Source organism: Pan troglodytes, chromosome 9 (genome assembly GCF_028858775.2).
Source record: "Pan troglodytes isolate AG18354 chromosome 9, NHGRI_mPanTro3-v2.0_pri, whole genome shotgun sequence".
Classification (NCBI taxonomy): Eukaryota; Metazoa; Chordata; class Mammalia; order Primates; family Hominidae; genus Pan; species Pan troglodytes.
Window position 1 is genome coordinate 84,814,950 of NC_072407.2, and position 17,978 is coordinate 84,832,927.

The following is a 17,978-nucleotide window of genomic DNA, read 5'->3' on the forward strand; positions in this document are numbered from 1 at the left end:
TATGTTCATAAATTAAACCTGTATTATTTCATTGAGGATGTTTCTACCTAGTGGTGGTAGTGTGGAAGCATTAGATGCTTCATACTGGAAAAGAGCAATGGCTTTCAAATCACATTATCCTGGATCTGAATCCTAACTCCACAACTTAGTGATGGTCTGTGCTTGGACTAGTTATTTAATTTCCCTAGGACCTTAATACTGTCCATATAAGACTGTAGGATTAAATAAATTAGTACAACCTCTATGGAAAACAATATGGAGATTTCTAAAAGAACTAAAAATAGAACTACCATTTGATCTGGCAATACTACTACTGGGTATCTACCCAAGGGAAAATAAATCATTATATTAAAAAGATGCCTGCATAGGTATGTTTATCTTAGTACTATTCACAATCGCAAAGATATGGAATCAACCCAAGTATCCATCAGTGGATGATTGGATTTTTAAAATGTGGTGTATATATATATATGCAATGGAATACTACTCAAGCATAAGAAGAACAAAATCATGTCTTTTGCAGCAACATGGATGGAACTGGAAGCAATTATCTTAAGTGAAATAACTCAGAAACAGAAAATGAAACACTGCATGTTCTTAGTTATAAGTGGGAGTGAAATAATTCATATACATAGGCATAGACACTGGAGTTATAAGCAGGAGTGAAATAATTCATACACGTGGAATAATGGACACTGGAGACTGAGAAGAGTGGGAGGGGGGTGAGGGATGAGAAATTACTTGAGGAGTGTGCACTATTCAGGTAATGGCTATACTAAGAGCCCAGATTTCACCACTATGCAATATATCCATGTAACAAAACTGCACTTGTATCCCCAAAATCTATATACGTTTTAAAAAAAAAATTGTCTCATGGCATATGTAAGCACTCAATTAATTCGAGTTATTAATGTTAATATTTTAGGTGAGATTATATAAATACTTTTTTTGCACTCCTTTGCCAAATTTTATCAGTTTTTAGCAGATAAGAATTTCAATGTATAAACAACAACAGAGACCCTCCTCCTCTACCCTCTCCACACTCCTCTCATACTCCTTTCGAAAAAAAATTGCCCATAAAATTTTCTGGATGAGAGAATTTTCTGGATGGGAGCACTTTCTGGAGGCAAATTTCTTACATTTAATAGACAAAAAACAAGCTAACATCTGCCTTTTGATCTACATCAAAAACAAACTACCCCATGTCATGGATTTCACATGTGCTAGAAGCAGTTAGTGTAAAATCCATTGATCCAGGAAGTCTGGTGCCTGAATGATACCATCTCTTCATTAATTATTAAGAAATATGAGAGAAGGAAGATTACAAAGAAACAAGAAGCAAAAATAGGCCAGGCACAGTGGCTCACGCATGTAATCCCAGCACTTTGGGAGGCCGAGGCAGGCAGATCATGAGGTCAGGAGTTCGAGACCAGCATGGCCAACATGGTGAAACCCCATCTCTACTAAAAATACAAAAACTTAGCCGGGTGTGGTGGTGGGCACCTGTAATTCCAGCTACTTGGGAGGCTGAGGCAGGAGAATTGCTTGAACCCAGGAGGCGAAGTTTGCAGTGAGCCGAGATCTCGCCACTGCACTCCAGCCTGGGTGACAGAGCAAGACACCGTCTCAAAAAAAAAAAAAAAAAAAAGAAGTAAAAATAAATCCAACGAGCACTTAATACATGCCTCTTTCCTTGTTAGGCCTTTTATATATCATTTGCATGTTTGTATATGAGAAGGAAAATAGCAAGGTAAGTCTGTCGTTCCCATTTTATGGATGAGAAAACAGGATTATTGAGGTCATACCACCAGTAGATGGTGGAGCAAATATTTAAATCTAGTTGATTGATGCCTAAACCTATCCTTTCTACTGCATCTCCACTACTTTATAGCGAATTAATGACAAATATGTGAATCTTCCTCCCAAACTTCATTGTTGCAAAGTAAGATTTCTAATGGGTCTAGTTCTTTGATAAGCTGTAAGCTGAGAGAAGACCTGTAAAAACTAATATATATTCATTAACATCAGAATAAATTTCACTGCAGAATACAGGCCTCCTAAACATTTCTCTTGAAAAACCTGCATCCCAGATGAAGATCTTCTACCTTATGAGGGAACCTTTATTAAAGCCATTTTGGGAAGGGGATGGTTGGGCTGAACATTTGGGTCTTTAAGGCCTTTTTAAAAAAAGGCTCACTTATATGTAGATTTGGGATTTTTTTCCAAATCCCCTATATGTGGATAGCCCCCCAAGTAAGAGACTGAGCCTTATTAATGGGAAAGGAATATCACCCGCTTCTATTTTCATGCAAATTGTCCCAGCAGAATAAAAAAGGGGGACAGTGAAAGTGATGACACTGATCTAATTATCTGCAGGCCAATATCACCAACTTCCTGAAAGGAGCCCACAGAATGGCCTAACACAGACACACAAAACGCAGCCAGGAAACAATCGGGACCTTAGCAACAAGGCAAAAACTGGCTCCTCTCTGCATAAAGAGCTGTTTTATGAGCATTTCTTGTTACTTTCAATTAAGCCCCACCACCCCCTACCTTAAGAAGGTCCATTTTTAATCGATGCCCCTGTTGCCCTACAATCACTGACGTGTACCATTCCACCAGCTCTGCCTTCAAAACCAGCATCCACTCACACAGTTTCAAGCCCTGGTTCTGTGAGAGACATAGAACATAAGAATACGACTTCAGTGGTTATAAAGCCTCAGCATCCTGACAGTGTGCTACTTCACAAACTCTCTCATATGATCCTCAGAACCACAGAGTGAAGCAAGTGTCAAAATCCTCACACTTAAGATGGGGAAAATGAAATCCAGGGAGATTAAGTCACCTGAAGAAACCTTCAGAGCCAGCAACTGTGGGTAAAGGTGACTGAAGTCCAAAACTCTTCATACCGCACCACACAGCAGCTATGTTGTTAATACATCGGCAAAAGGATTAAAATGAGAGCTGTCCCCTTAAAAGCAACTTTTAATTTAGTTCAGCAATGTCCTGGTTTACTTTAGTTCTTTGAACCCAGCCTGCTTGATCTGGGTCCTAAGGCCCTCCCAGCTTTGCTGAGGAGTCTCTGCCCCATCCCAATTCTCTCACCACCACCTCCCAACCTGATGCTAGCTCTAATCCTACTTCAAATCCTGTCCCTGCCTTACCCCCATTCCCTATTGTCTAAGTATCATCACTGCCAAGAACCCTTGCTGCTGTATCATGAGTGGTTCTGGTTCCCAGGTAAAAATTCTGGCCACCTGATACCAGTCTGGATTAAATCAAATTCTTGGCTATCCCCCTCAGAGGTCAGAGGTCAGGTCTCCCCTACAGAGAGCTTCATTCCTCCAACCTGAGCCCTCCCTGAGTCCAGCTCCAGTCACTTCTCCAGGGCCTGACTTTAAAGTTTCATACCCCGTGGCAGAGGTAGAGTAGAGTAGGGAATGATCCTGCCTGACTCCAAGGGAATGACTTGGAGTCGGGCAGAGACTTCGGTTTGCATCCCATTATATGAGCTGGGTAAGTTATGTCAGCTGTGTAAACTTTTTCAGTCTGCATTAGAAATAGAATACTATTCCCCTTATGAGAAACCTGGCACACTATCTTTCTGCAATAAAGGGTAGGTGTTTTCATTACTTGTCAGCTATTCCCTAAGGTTTGTCCAAGGCCATTACTTTTTTACTTGTATTTAATCAAAATTCCCCCTACTATTATTTGAATATAACTTTATATTCAAATTAAATGATAATAAGTTGCTTACTACCTATGAATAGCTAATACTATTTAAGGAGTGAATAAATGACTAAATAAATCAATGAATAATCACAGCAATGAGTCAAACCATTTGATATACCTGGAGTAAATGAATCAATTCCATTTAACAAATACATATAAATAGCTATTACATCCCAGGCACCCTGCGAGGTCCTAGGTAAATAGTAGTGAATAAGATAGACAGGATGTTTACCTTCATGAAGCCTACCATTCAGCAATTACTCTCTCCTTCCTATGGATTTTGATATGCGATCTATTACAACACTGAGCAAACTGTATTGGAACTATTTGCTTTGGAAGTTGCCTTCTCTTCCATGAAGAGCACCTGGCCTGTGAGCACCATGAAGGCAAAGACTGGGTCTTGATCACCTCTGGGTTCCAGCTCTTGGCCCAGTGCCTGCTAATAATTCTATGTATAGCCCAATCTCTCAATCCTAATAGAGATTTTACTATTTTCTCTGGGCTTTCCTTAAGTGTTCACATTCCTGTTTATCTCCTCCTAACAAGAATTCAGGCAGGAAACTTCCTAGAATTTGCCCATCAAGATCTAGCAAGGGGCCAGGCATGGTGGCTCATGCCTGTAATACCAACATTTTGTGGGGCAGAGGCAAAAGGATCACTTGAGACCGGGAGTTCAAGACCAGCCTGGGCAACATCGCTAGACTCTGTGTCTGCAAATAATAAAATGCTAGCCAGGTGTAGTGGTGCAAGCCTGTAGTCCCATCTACTCAGGAGGCTGAGGCAGGAGGACATGAGACACTAGGCTGATCAAGAAAAGGCAGCTAGTTACGTTTCAGACACCGGAACACACAGGATGTGCCAGGGCTTCCTCACCTTCCTTCTTGTGTCACAGTTGGAGGGAAAAACATATGGTAAGCACCAACAATTATTTGTGCCTACTTATACAGTAAATGGAGAGCAGGAAGCCTGAATCCACCCACCTCACCCTCTTCCCCAACCCTTTCTGTTGTAGCTAAAGATGGTGAACATCTGACAGCAGGCAGTTGTCACCTTTACACAGAGGAAACCTTAGGAGTAAATGGTGCCCAGTAGGTCATTTCATAAAGCAGATGAGAGCAGAGCTCTTCTGGTGGAAGTGAAGGTGTGAGGTCCAGAATGCCACCTGCTCAGCCCCCTACTTGTCCCTTGCACTTGGTAGGGGTGGGGGTGCAAGCAGATGGGGAGAACTGGGAAAAGGATGAGGAGGTTATGGTTCATAAAGAGAAGCCACGATGCTGCAGAGCGCTGGGGATTTTATATTCTTTAGGGTTTTATTATGCCAAAACAATGGTGGGATAACACAGTTAGGAATGAATAATAACTGGCTTCCAGGATCCTCACTAACCATGGTGATTATCTCTCAGCCAAAGTCTACAGGCAGCAGACTGATAAGAGACACATCAGTTCTTCTGTTTACAATTCATTTAGAGCTTTTTGTTTTTTCATTTATGTGGAAGCCAGTTTATTCAGGCCTCCAAGATAGGTCTCTAGTCACCAGGGAAACAATTGTCCTTTATCCCTTAACTACCTCTTGACTCCTCAAAACCAGAGAGGAAAAGATACCTAACCAGATGGTGAGACAGGTCTGAGTTCACGCAAGACCTTCTTTCAAAGGCTGTGGAGGCAGGAGCCTGTGTAACCGCATCAGCCTGTAGCCAGGCATCCTCCGGAGGCCCCTCTCCCACCACACCCCAGCTCTGGGCAGCTGCTTCCCAGCTGCAGTGCTTGCCAACCCTCAGACTGGAGGGAGGGAAATGAAACCATAGCCATTTATCACCTGTCAAAAATTCAGACTCCACTTGTCCTGAACAGCACAGCCAGACACACTAAGACAAGCACCAGTCAGAGGACAAGAAGGGGAATGTGAGGGAGAGCCAAGGGGCCTGTAGCCCACTTGCAGAGAATAAGATAGTAACATAACAGAACATTTTGCCAGTATCTTCCTGTCCTTGACCTAAATAGGGCAGCAGAGTCTGTGGATGTGCGTTTCTCTAGGAGTAAAAGGATCTGGCTGAGGGTTTCTGTTCCACTCCTTCACTGTGCCTTTCAGAAACTTACCTGGGCCTCCTAAGAGCTGGCTTCTTCTTCTGTGGAGAGAGAGTAATAGGAACATCTGCTTCAAGATTTTCATAAAGGTCGACTAAGAAATGTGACAAGGTTTGTGAACTATAAAGTACTAAACATAAGTGAGTATTAAGAGCATCTAAGGGCTCTCTAGAGTCTGGTTTTGAGTGTATTTATCAAATTATCATCTGCCTGCTTTCTGTTTTGTCCTATGTATGACCTAGGACAAAGCAAAGGAATCAGTGACTGCCAATTGTCATGTTGCCTGGGACAATAGCCTAATTAGATCACCGAAGAAGACTGCAAGGTGGAGAGGAAATCACATAGGCCTGAAGGCAGATAAGCAATTACCAGCTACCGGGCCTTGGGCACATTACTTTATGTTTTTGTTTGTGCACTCTTATCGGTGATATCAGGCCAATGGCACATACCTTCTGAGTTGGGGTGATCGGTAAGCTGTCTAAACTTCCCAGTTGGTAGGTGGAGGTAAGCATGATCATGCTTGTCCAGGTCACTAAGACAAAATATCTTGAAATTAGTACTCCTGTAACGAGGGTGCAATTTAACAAACTACTATTTCATATTTTCTTTAATTGCTCCAATTATCCTCAAAACTTACAGGAGAGAGAAGACAAATTTTTCAATTCATGGTATCTCTTTCTTTTCATGTTTAACAGTCTCTTTTGTGTATGTTGGTGTCTTTGGGGTCAATGCTCTTTTGACTTTCTCTCCCTTCCTCTGATCCACCTAGAAATGGCATTTGGGTCAGTGAGGAGGAGCTTACCTGGACTTGCCACAGTTGAAGAGCAGGGTCCTCACATTTCTCCAGAAAGTTCCTTATGTTGTACTCTCATTTGGCCTCTAGACTGGCACACGATGAGGTGTTGCTGATTCCATCATATCTTTTATGGTTATCATACTGTATCTACTGCTTTCGAAATTCTTCGTACTAGTCATTTGGCTGGGTTGCAAAACTCCCATGTGATATTTATTTCCTTCTTTTTTTTTTTTTTTTTTTTGAGACAGCATCTTGCTCTGTCTCCCAGACTGGAGTGCAGTGGCGCAGTCTCAGCTCACTGCAGCCTCTGCCTCCTGGGTTCAAGTGGTACTCCTGCCTCAGCCACCCGAGTAGCTGGGATTATAGACATGTGCCACCATGCCTGGCTAATGTTTGTATTTTTAGTAGAGACAGGGTTTTGCCATGTTGGCCAGGCTGGTCTTGAACTCCTAGCCTCAAGTGATCCACTTGCCTCTGCCTCCCAAAGTGCTGGGGTTACAGGTGTGTGCCACTGCACCTGGCCTCTATGTGATCTTTTCTTTATCTCAAGCCCAGCTCGGCTAGTCCATTAATCTCCTTGGCACATCTGAGCCCCATCACCAAACCAAGCAGAAACTTTGGAATTCCCTGTGCGTCCTGCACAGACCAGGGCAATCAGCAGTACTATCTTACACTATCTATCTAGGCCACTTCTCAGCCACTGCTGCACTGTACAGCTTCTGCCTCAGCTTAGGCTCAGTGCTAACCAGAATGCACAACTTCTTCTAGAGGCTTGCTGCGTCCCTAAGCCCTGGACCCAGGTCAGTATTTCTAATGCCTTCAGTTGTCTTATGCCTCTCTGAAGACTTCCACGGTGCACACACATAAACACATACACACATACACATCCCTCACACAAACACATACACACACACACCTCAAAGTTATACCCTAAAAAGAGGGGGAAATGAGGACGCTGGTGTTCATCTGTCTTACGCTACCATGCTCTCTCTTCTCCTTCTAAGATTAACAATGCCAGAAGAGGTGGGATTTCTTTAGTTATTTCTCATGAGTCAGAGCCTTTTCCTATGTACCCTGAGAATTCCTTGTATTATGGTTTATAGTAATTTTTAAAATTATACGTTACTAATGTGTCAGAAAATCAATTTAGCGGGCCAAGACCAGATTTTTAGAAATAAAATCTAGAACACAATAAAAAGTGTCAATCAGAGGGCATCTGAAATTTTTATTACAATTTTACATGAATGTGTGTATGTGTGTCTGTGTGTGTGTGTGTGTGTGTGTGTGTGTGTTGAGTGATAACAAAAAATATATTTGTTACCATAGATTATAATCAAAAAGTCCAGGCCAGTGCAGTGACTCATGCCTGTAATCCCACCACTTTGGGAAGCCAAGGCAGGAGGATTGCTTGAGCCCAGGAGTTCCAGACCAGCCAGGACAACATAGTGAGACTTGTCTCCACAAAAAATAAAAAATTAGCTGTGCATGGTAGTACATGCCTGTAGTCCCAACTACTCAGGAGGCTGAGGTAGGAGGATCTCCTGAGCCCAGGAGGTCAAGCCTGCAGTGAACTGTGATTGCATCGCTGCACTCCAGCCTGGGTGACAGAGCTAGATCCTGTCTCAAAACAAAACAAAACAAAACAGAACAAAACAAAAACTAAAAATCACTAGCTACATTTAAATGAACATGTTGAAAAATTCAAAAATAAATAAATAGAAATTCAAGCAATGCTTTTGGTATGTAAAGATAGCTTAAGACTTAAAAAATCAATCTTGGCCAGGCAGAATGGTGCATCCCTGTCACTACTTGGTAGGCTGAGGCAGGAAGACTGCTAGAATACAGGACTTTGAGACCAGCATTGGCAACAGAGCAATAACACCATCTCAAAAAAATTTAAAAAAAAAAGGAAAAAAAATCAATCTTTTCTGTCAAAAATGTCTAATCTCAAAACAGTTGTTTTACTAGAAATTCATGGAAGAATTCAGGGGTGAAGCTGAATTCTGAGTAATGGACATTTTGCTGTGGTGGTATCTACTCTTGCAGTGACAGATGATGACATTGAGTCATTGAGTGAAGAGCTACAAAGCAGCAAGATTTATAATATATTAAAAATAATCTGAATAGTCCAAAAAGTATGATGCCCAGCACACTTTTAGAAAGGTGTATAGTATACACCACTAGCAGACCTGGCCCAAACAGCACACTAAGATTCAATGACCTCTTACTCCCAGCGCTTTGCCAGACATCCCAGAATCAAGGATATCCTGACTGACTTACATCCTGCCACGAATGATCTATTAGTAATCCTGTGATTATCTTCAACCAAACTGAGTTATTCACAATTTTAAAGGCCAAATTTAGGAGTGAGCCTGCCAGGCTACTTTCCAACATCCTGGTTCATAAGGGGAGCCAAAGCAGGTCTGGAATAAATGTCAACAGATGGTTTTAAACAAGTAACTGCAGCCCAGTTTCACCAGAAACATCCACCAATCGAGTCAGGAGAAAGCCTCAGAGCACCTTGTGCCATATAAGTAAGAAGAGTGCCTCAGAGTTTGGGTTGATCCAGAAAAGACCACCACTCTTTTGAGTTCTGTGCTCCTGACAGGACCCTCACTCTCCCTTCTCCCTGTCCCTCCAGCACTCACAGCCTACACCCCTCCTGCCTGGAGACCATCAGGGTTAATCTCATATGCCCTTTACATCTGCTTAAGTCAGACACCGAAAAGAGTGTGGAGCTTCCTTGTCCTCTGGGCTCTTATCCCCATTTGGCTTGCTATATCCACTTTCCTGATGCCATCTACCTGGGGAGATGTCTGAGGAAACCCTTCCACTATATCCCCCTGGAAATCAGAGCCAGTCATCAGCAAATCCCATACATCTTCAATCTTGTACTCTCCCTTGGCCTTCTTGGTCTAACAGAAATCTGACTCTCCCAGGAGGACATTGCTTCTCCAGAAACCCTCTCAAGTGGTTGCTGTTTTATCTCCACACTCCTTGTACCACACAGATCCCTGGTGGGGATAAAAGTTTTCCTTGCCCATCTTGATGCCTGTTGACCACTTCACCCCTCTGCCCTAATACTCTGCTTTTAATCACATCACCAGGGTATACAATCCCCTATTCCCACTTCATTGCTGTCATCTACTGACCTCTAAGTCATGCTCCTTCATTTCTTGAAGATTATATCTCACTTTTGCTCTCATTTAGTTTAAATCAATAATTTCACTGAGACATAATTTAAATAATCATGCAGCTCTTCCTCCCTGTATCCTGGCTTATGTATTCATTGACCTCATCTCCTCCATTGTCTCACACCCTCGTCTAGCCATCATTCCCATGGTCATGTCCTGCACCTTATTATTCGCAATACTTGCAAATTTTACCTAATTTGAGTTTCAAGCAACCCACTCTCTGATCTTCCCCCTTCTTTTAGTGTCCCAATTCCAGGACGTTTTTGACCCCACAGAGACCTCCAATCTACAGATACCACTCCTTTTCACCACCCCCCGCCCAGCTATCAGTACCTGTGGAGGCTTCACTCCCCTCCCCTCCATATCTAGCTTAGAGCGTATTCTCATCTTCATAATTTCTCTCTTCAACTATATTTTCCCTTTCTTGCTTTATTATACTCTTCTTGAAAAGCTCCAACCTCAGTGAGATTCACCTCTTCACTCCCAGCCTACACCTAAGCAGCTGAACCTGGCTGAAGATCAACACACAACCATGCTGACCAGTCTGACTTTAAGTCCATTACTTTAAGCTCAAGCAGGCCCTTGTAACTGCTCAGGAATCATCTTCCAGATCCATTCACTCTTCCACTTTCTTCACTGAGGAAATAGAAACAGTCACATAGAACTTTCAGAAGTTGCATCACTACATTTGACCTAATGCATTTTTCTGTGCCCACATTCGCCTCCTTCCTTCTCGTTACTGTGAATGGATTATCTTTACTCCTACTTCAGGCCAACTTGTCCACTTGTATATGAGATGCCGTCCCCACTCCCTTAGTTAAAAAGGCATCATTCCAGAAAATCTCTTCTCCTTTTCAGTAATTCCAAAGCAGTTGCACCATTTTATTAATATATTCTCACCAGTCATCTATGAAAGTTTTGATTTTCCCCCACCTTTGCTAGCATATGCTATTTTCCACTTTTTGTCATTTTTTTATCATAGCCATCTTATGTGTTTGAAGTAGTATCATGTGATTTTGATTTGCATTTTCCTAATGGCTAATGATACTGAATATCTTTTCATGCATTTGTTAACCATTTGTGTATATATGTTTTTTCTAGAAAAATCTATTTTAGTTTTTTGTCCATTTTTTTTTTAAGGTTTTTATGCTTTGCAAATACTTTCTAGCACCAGACATGTAGGAGAAATTTACCCACAACCTTACTACCCCCAGTAATGTAGCAAGTGTTTTTTGTGTTTCCAAGTTTATCTACACACATAATTTTTTAATTCTTTTTTTTAATTGTGATAAACTACACATAACATAAAATATGCCTAGTACATAGTGGCTGCCAGGTAAATGTATATTTAATGAATGAATAAATGCACAAGTAATGAAATAAAAGTCCCACACCTTAGGCTGACTAGTCCCAGATGCCAACCCCATCTCCAGAACAGTTTCCTGTACTTTTCTGAGAGAAGACTAGAGCTGTTAACTTCTTTCAGCAGTGCTGAGTTGGCAGAGAGAAATTGCTAGCCTTGTTTCCTGGGCTCAGCTGGCTGGGCTCCAAGCTCCATGGCTGGCCCTGGGTTCTGGGGAAAAAGAGAAGGGCAGCTATAGATCACTGCTTGTGTGAAGTAAGCAACACTTGCTTCCGCAAAGAAAATGTCTTCTTTATTCACCTTCACCTCAGCCAGAAGAGCTCCGGATCAGCCAGCTTTGTCCCCAGACCCTTTCTCCTCCATCTCAGGAAGCCGAGAGTCAGAGCCCATTCCCTCAGTTCTGGTGTGTGGTCTGAGTCTCAATTCTGTCTAGCAGACGGCATGGAGGACCCAGGTCAGCAAGGTCATCAGAATGCTAAGAGGAAATCTGATTGATGAGCAAGTGTCAGCAGGAATGAATGGGAACCTTAATTAATGACTTCTGCCCTGTTTCAAAGAAAGGTTCTCTTATACCCAGTTCTCTCTTTTCTCTGAAAAAAAAAATTGGGGTGGGTGAGGAACTGAGGAAAAAAAGGAGGAAAAAACACCCCTATAATCCAAAGTTTTCTAAATGACATAAAGGAGACTTCAAAGACAGGCATGGTAGGTTTTTTATGTGCAAGACTGGTTCAGTGATTCTCTCCTCTCTTTGTTTCCAGGGACAGCTAGGCTCCATTCCAAAGCTAAAAAATAAAAGGCCACTTTGTTCTGAGGGGAGCTAGCTTTTACAAGATATTTCCTCCTCACCAATGGGGCAAATTAACTGCCTCAGTCCTGGGTACTCTGGGAGCATCTCTCCAGAGCCAGCTCAGCAGTCCAGCTTCCCACTCCTGCCAGAAGATACATATATGCAAAATCCATATAGTCCACTCCACACAGTTAGAAAACTGACTTGATAAAAGTCAGTGGGAGAAGTGTGATAATAGAGGACTCTTCCAGGTTCGTGTGCAACAAAGAGGAGGCAATATCAGCAAAAATAGGCTACAGAGGATTCCTAGAATAGATGGTGTCTGCACTGAGGTTTACCTTCATAATATTAGTTGTAACTCAGCATTGAACATCTGCCACATGCCTGATCCCGAGGCTGGCTGATGCAGAATATAAAGAGGTAAACGTTCGACTCACAACTCAGCAAGTCACTTCAAATCTGTGCTGTCTGAATCCTCACCTCTAAAGTGGAGATCATAATACCTATTTCCAGATGTTGCTGAAGAAGCGATGAAATGAGATTCCTTAGGTTAAATTCTTATGCAGTACCTGGGACATAGAAGACAATCAATAAATAATAGTTTAGAAAGGCAGAGGGGGGGTCAGTATCCCTGCCCAGTGAAAACAACAAACATAAAAAACACATAATCGCATTGTGATGTTACAAAGCCTACAAGAGGTGTGCACAAAGTATAGGGGAAAAAAAGGATTCAACTGTGAACCTGCCTGGTCTTGGGCTTTTTTTTTTGTTATTGGAAGATTTTTAATTTTCCAATCAAGATTTGATTCTTCCAATTAATATTGTTAAATAGGTCAAAATTTTTAAAGGCTGAAAGGGGAAGAATGGAGATACTCAAAATAGGAAGGTTTCTCTCCTTTGTATTCTGTCAAAAAGGAAGAAGAGAAATCGGGAAAAATAGTTTGGAGGAGATCATCCATAAGCTTGGGATGTTTTTCCATTTGTTTTTGTCACATATGACTTCTTTCATCAGTGTTTTGTAGTTCTCCTTGTACAGATCTTTCAACTCCTTGGTTAAATGTATTCCTACATATTTTTCATAGCTATTGTAAATGGGATTACATTCTTGATTTGGTTCTCAGCTTTATCATCATTGATGTATAGAAATGCTACTAATTTCTGTAGTTTGATTTTTGTATCCTCAAACTTCAGCGAAGTTACTTATAAAATCTAGGAATCTTTTGGAGGAGTCTTTAAGATTTTATAGGTGTAAGAGTATATCATCATGTAACCGTGATAATTTGACACCCTCTTTTCCAATTTGGATGCTTTTCATTTCTTTCTCTTGCCTGATGGCTCTAGCTAGGATTTCTAGTACTATGTTGAATACAAGTGGTGAAAGTAGGCATCTTTGTCTTCTTCCAGTTCTTAGGGGGAATGCTTTCAAGTTTTCTCTGTTCAGTAGGATGTTGCTTGTGGGTTTGTCATATATGGCCTTTATTATTTTGACGTATATTTCTTCTATGCTTAGTTTGGTAATCGTTTTTATCATGAAAGGATGCTGGTTTTTTTAATGCTTTTTCTGCATCTATCAGTGTGATCATATGGTTTTTGTTTTTAATTCTGTTTATGTGGTGAATCACATTTATTGATTTATGTATGTTGAACCAACCTTGCATCCCTGGAATAAAACCCACTTGACCATAGTGTATTATCTTTTTGATCTGCTGTTGGATAAAATGTGCTAGTGTTTTGCTGAGGATTTTGACATCTATGTTCATCAGGGATATTGGTCTCTAGTTTTCTTTTTTGATATGTCCTTGCCTGGCTTTGGTATCAGGATGATGCTAGCTTCATATAATAAGTTAGGGAGGATTCCCTCCTCCTTGATGTTTTTGGAACAGTTTTAGTAGGATTAGTATCAGTTCTTCCTTGTACATCTGGTATAACTGGCCTGTGTAGTCATTTGTTTGGGCCAAATAGGAAAAAAAAAAAAAAAGGATTCAACTGTGAACCTGTCTGGTCTTGGGCCTTTTTTGTTGTTTTTGGAAGATTTTTTATTACCGATTCATTTACGCTACTTATTATTGGTGGGTTCAGGTTTTCTGTTTCTTCCTGGTTCAATCTTGGGAGGTTTCTGTTTCCAGGAAGGTATCCATTTCCTCTAGATTTTCTAGTTTGCACACATAGAGATGCTCAGAGTAGTCTCTCATGATCTTTTCTATTTCTATTGTACCAATTATAATGACATCTTTGTCATTTCTGATTGTGCTTATTTGAATCTTCCCTTTTTTAATAAGTTAACCTAGTAGTGGTCTATCACTTTTGTTTAACTTTTGTTCTGTTTTTTTGTTTGTGTGTTTGTTTGCTTGCTTTTTAAAGACAGGGTCTTTCTCTGTCACCCAGGCTGGAGTTCAGTGACACAATCATGGCTCACTGCAGCCTTAACCTCCCAGACACAAGTGATCTTCCCACCTCAGCCCCCCAAGAAGCGAGAGTCCAGGGGTGTGCCACCATATCCAACTTTTTATTTTTTAAAAATTTTTTGTAGAGACAGGGTCTCAGTATGTTGCCCAGACTGATATCAAGCTCCTGGGCTCAAGTGGATCTCCTGCCTCATCATCCCAAAGTGCTGGGATTACAGGTGTTAGCCCCCACACTCAGCCTTTCAAAAAACCAAGTTTTCATTTTATTGATCCTTTGTATCATTTTTTGGTCTCAGTTACATTTAGTTCTGCTCTCATCTTTGTTATTTCTTTTCTTCTACTAAATGTGTGTGCGGTTTGTTCTTGTTTTTCTATTTCCTTGAGGTGCAATATTAAGTTGTTAATTTAAGATCTTTCTACCTTTTTGAGGTAGGCATTTAATGCTATAAACTTTGCTCTTAGCACTACTTTTGCTGTATCCCCGAGGTTTTGATAGGTTGTGTCTCTATTTTAATTTGTTTCAAAAAATATTTTTATTTCTGCCTTAATTTCATCATTGACCCAACAATCAATCAGGAGCTGATTATTTAATTTCCATGTATTTTTATAGTTTTCACTGTTCCTCTTTGTGTTGATTTCTAGTTTTATTCTACTGTGACCTGAGAAACTACTTGATATAATTCCAATTTCTTAAAATTTGTTGAAACTAGCCTTGTGGCCTAGCATATGTTCAGTCTTTGAGAATGTTCCATGTGCAGATGAGAAGAATGTATATTCTGTGTTTGTAGGGTAGAATGTTCTACAAATGTCTGTTAAAACCGTACAGTCTAGAATCCAGTTTAAGTCCAGAGTTTCTGTATTGATTTTCTGTCTCAATGATCTGTCTAGTTCTGTCAGAGGGATATTGAATCCTCCAGTATTATTGTACTGGTGTCTATATCTTTTCTTATACCTAGTAGTATTTGTTTCTTAGATCTAGTGGTATCTGGGTACTCTGGTGTTGGGTGCATATATACTTAGAATTGTTATATATTCTTGTTGGATTGATCTTTTTGTCTTTATATAATGACCTCCTTTGTCTTTTTTATGGTTGTTGATTTAAAGTCTGTTTTATGGTTGTTGATTTAAAGTCCGTTTAATCTTATATAATTATAGCTACTTCTGCTCATTTTTTGTTTCTGCTTGCATGGAATATCTTTTTCTACCCCTTTAGTTTGAGTCTGTAAATGTCTTTACCAGTTAGGTTGGTTTCTTGTATGCAGAATATGGTTGGATTTTGCTTTTTTAAATCCATTTCCCTAGCATATATCTTTTAAGTGGAGAATTTTGTCCATTTACATTTGGGTTAGTATTGATATGTAAGGTTTTGTTCCTGTTATAGTGTTCATTGTTACTCTGTTGGTTTGCAGTCTTCATTGTGTAACTGCTTTATAAGACCTAGGAGTTTTATATTTTCCTGTGCTTTTATGATGACAAGTATCACCTTTTCATTTCTATGTTTAGAACTCCCTTGAGCATTTCTTGAAGGGTTGGTCTGGTGGTGAGAAATTCCCTTAGTGTTTGTCTGGGAAAGACTTTTTATTTTTCCTTCATTTATGAATCTTAGTTTAGCAAGATAAAAAATTTCTTGGCTGGCATTTCTTTTCTTTACAAAGACTGAAAATAGGATTCCAGTCTCTTATAGCTGAGAAGTCCACTGTTAGTCTGATGGGATTTCCCTTATAGGTGATTAGATGCTTCTGTCTTTCCTCTTTTAGGGTTTTTTCCTTCATGTTAACTTTAATAGTCTGATGAGTATGTGCTTTTGTGAGGTTCTTCTTGCAATGTATCTTCAAGAGATTTGAGCTTCTTGTATTTGGCTCTATATATCTCTAGCAAGACCAGAGAAGTGTTCCTGAATTATTCCCTCCAATAGGCCTTTCCATACTTGTAATTTTTCCCCTTCTCCTTCTGAAATATCTATAACTTGCAGGTTTGAGCCATATGCATAGTCTCATATTTCTTGAAGGCTCTGTTCATATTTTAAAATTTGTTTTTCTTTATATTTGTCTGACTGGGTTGATTTGAAAGACCTGTCTTCCAGCTCTGAAATCCTTTCTTCTGCTTGGCCAAGCCTATTGTTGCAGCTTTCAACAGTATTTCACACAGGAAAATATAAAACTCCTAGGTTAGCCCCTGTAATCCAGAACTTCTGTTTGGTTTTCTTAATAATATCTGTCTCTTCTTTCATATTCTGAATTGTTTTTCTGATTTTGTGTGTGCGTGTGTGTGTGTGTGTGTCTCTGTGTGTGTGTGTTTTCAACTTTCTCTTCACTGGATGTTTACAAAATCAATATTTTGAATTCTTTATCTGGCATCTCAAAAATTTTATTTTGATTAAGATCCATTGCTAAAGAGTTAGTGTGGTCCTTTGCGGGGGGTTATAACACTATCTTTAAATACTTTCAGAACTGTTCTTCTGGTTCCTTCTCATCTGGGTAAGCTATCTCTTCTGCTTATTTTTGAATTTACTTTCATTGGGATGAGATATTTTTCTCTCTCTCAAGGATTTGACTACAATTTTTATGGTATTGAGTCCTTTGGCTTTGGTTCTGGGTGCTTCCAGTGGCAAAGACTTTGTGTAGTTTCCTTAGTTATAGATAGCTTTTGTACAGTAGCTTTCTTAAATGCTGGCTGTACTAGCAATGTACTGGGCAGATGAGCAGGCTCTCTGCCTCCTGCATGGCTCGTGTAGCAGAGGCCTCAGGAAGCTAATCTAGTTCCCCGCTGCTGTGTGCTTATGTCAGCAAATTATATTTTGGCTTGTGCAGTTCATCCTCAGTCTGTGGGTGATGCTTATGGGTAACAGCCAGGTGCAGCTGAGGTAAATGGGTATATGCTTGATCTTTGTTTGCCATAAGATGCTCCCTGTTGCCTGACCATCCTGTGGAATAGACCATCCTGTGGAATGCACAGTGGTCTATGCCCCCTGCCCAGTTCCAGGAGAGACCAAGCTTGGCCCGCCAAATTGGGCAGGCCCACCTATTCATCCCCCAGTGGCAGGTGTAAGCACTGGCTCCAAAGTAAAGTTCAGAAGGCAGCCACCAAGCACCTAGAGTTGTGCCTGAGTATGGAGTGGAGAAACTTCTGATTCCCCAAGTGTTCCACCCAGGAAAGGAGGGGTGGCCTAAACACCTAAACAGCGGGTGTGCTGATTGCCTGGAGATAAATCCAGGCATGGAGTAGAGGGGGTGTCACTGCACAAAGATCTCTGTACCTGAAGGAAGAGGTAGCTCAGGTTCCTAATCCAGGTAAGTGAGTATACCAAATTATGCCCCAGCATGGAGCAGAAAGGGCTCCACTGCACCAAGGGACCTCTGAACAGAAAGGAATATTTGACCCACTTGACCCAGGAGGCCAACAGGGGAAGAATGGAGCTACTCAGAATGAGAGGATTTCTCCCTTTGTATTCTGCAAGAAAGGAAGAAGAGAAATTGGAAACATTAATTTAGAGGAGATCATACTTGTTGCCATTTCTCCTAGCCAGTGAATTCAGAGGTCCTGAGCCATTTGGATGTGTCTTTGAGCCCCTTGGGGAGTGTTGATTTACTCATCAGTTCGCAGCAATTGCAGGAGA

At 40.8% G+C, this 17,978-nt stretch overlaps 1 long non-coding RNA gene across 1 annotated transcript in view; it reads left to right on the top strand.

The window, feature by feature from the left end:
- LOC107967179 (uncharacterized) overlaps positions 1 to 17,978 on the top strand; it is a 35,260-nt gene that overhangs the window by 3,332 nt on the left and 13,950 nt on the right. Inside the window, exon 2 of the long non-coding RNA XR_001707470.4 lies at positions 5,822 to 5,928. This is a non-coding gene — a long non-coding RNA (uncharacterized LOC107967179). The remainder of the gene's footprint in view (positions 1 to 5,821; positions 5,929 to 17,978) is intronic.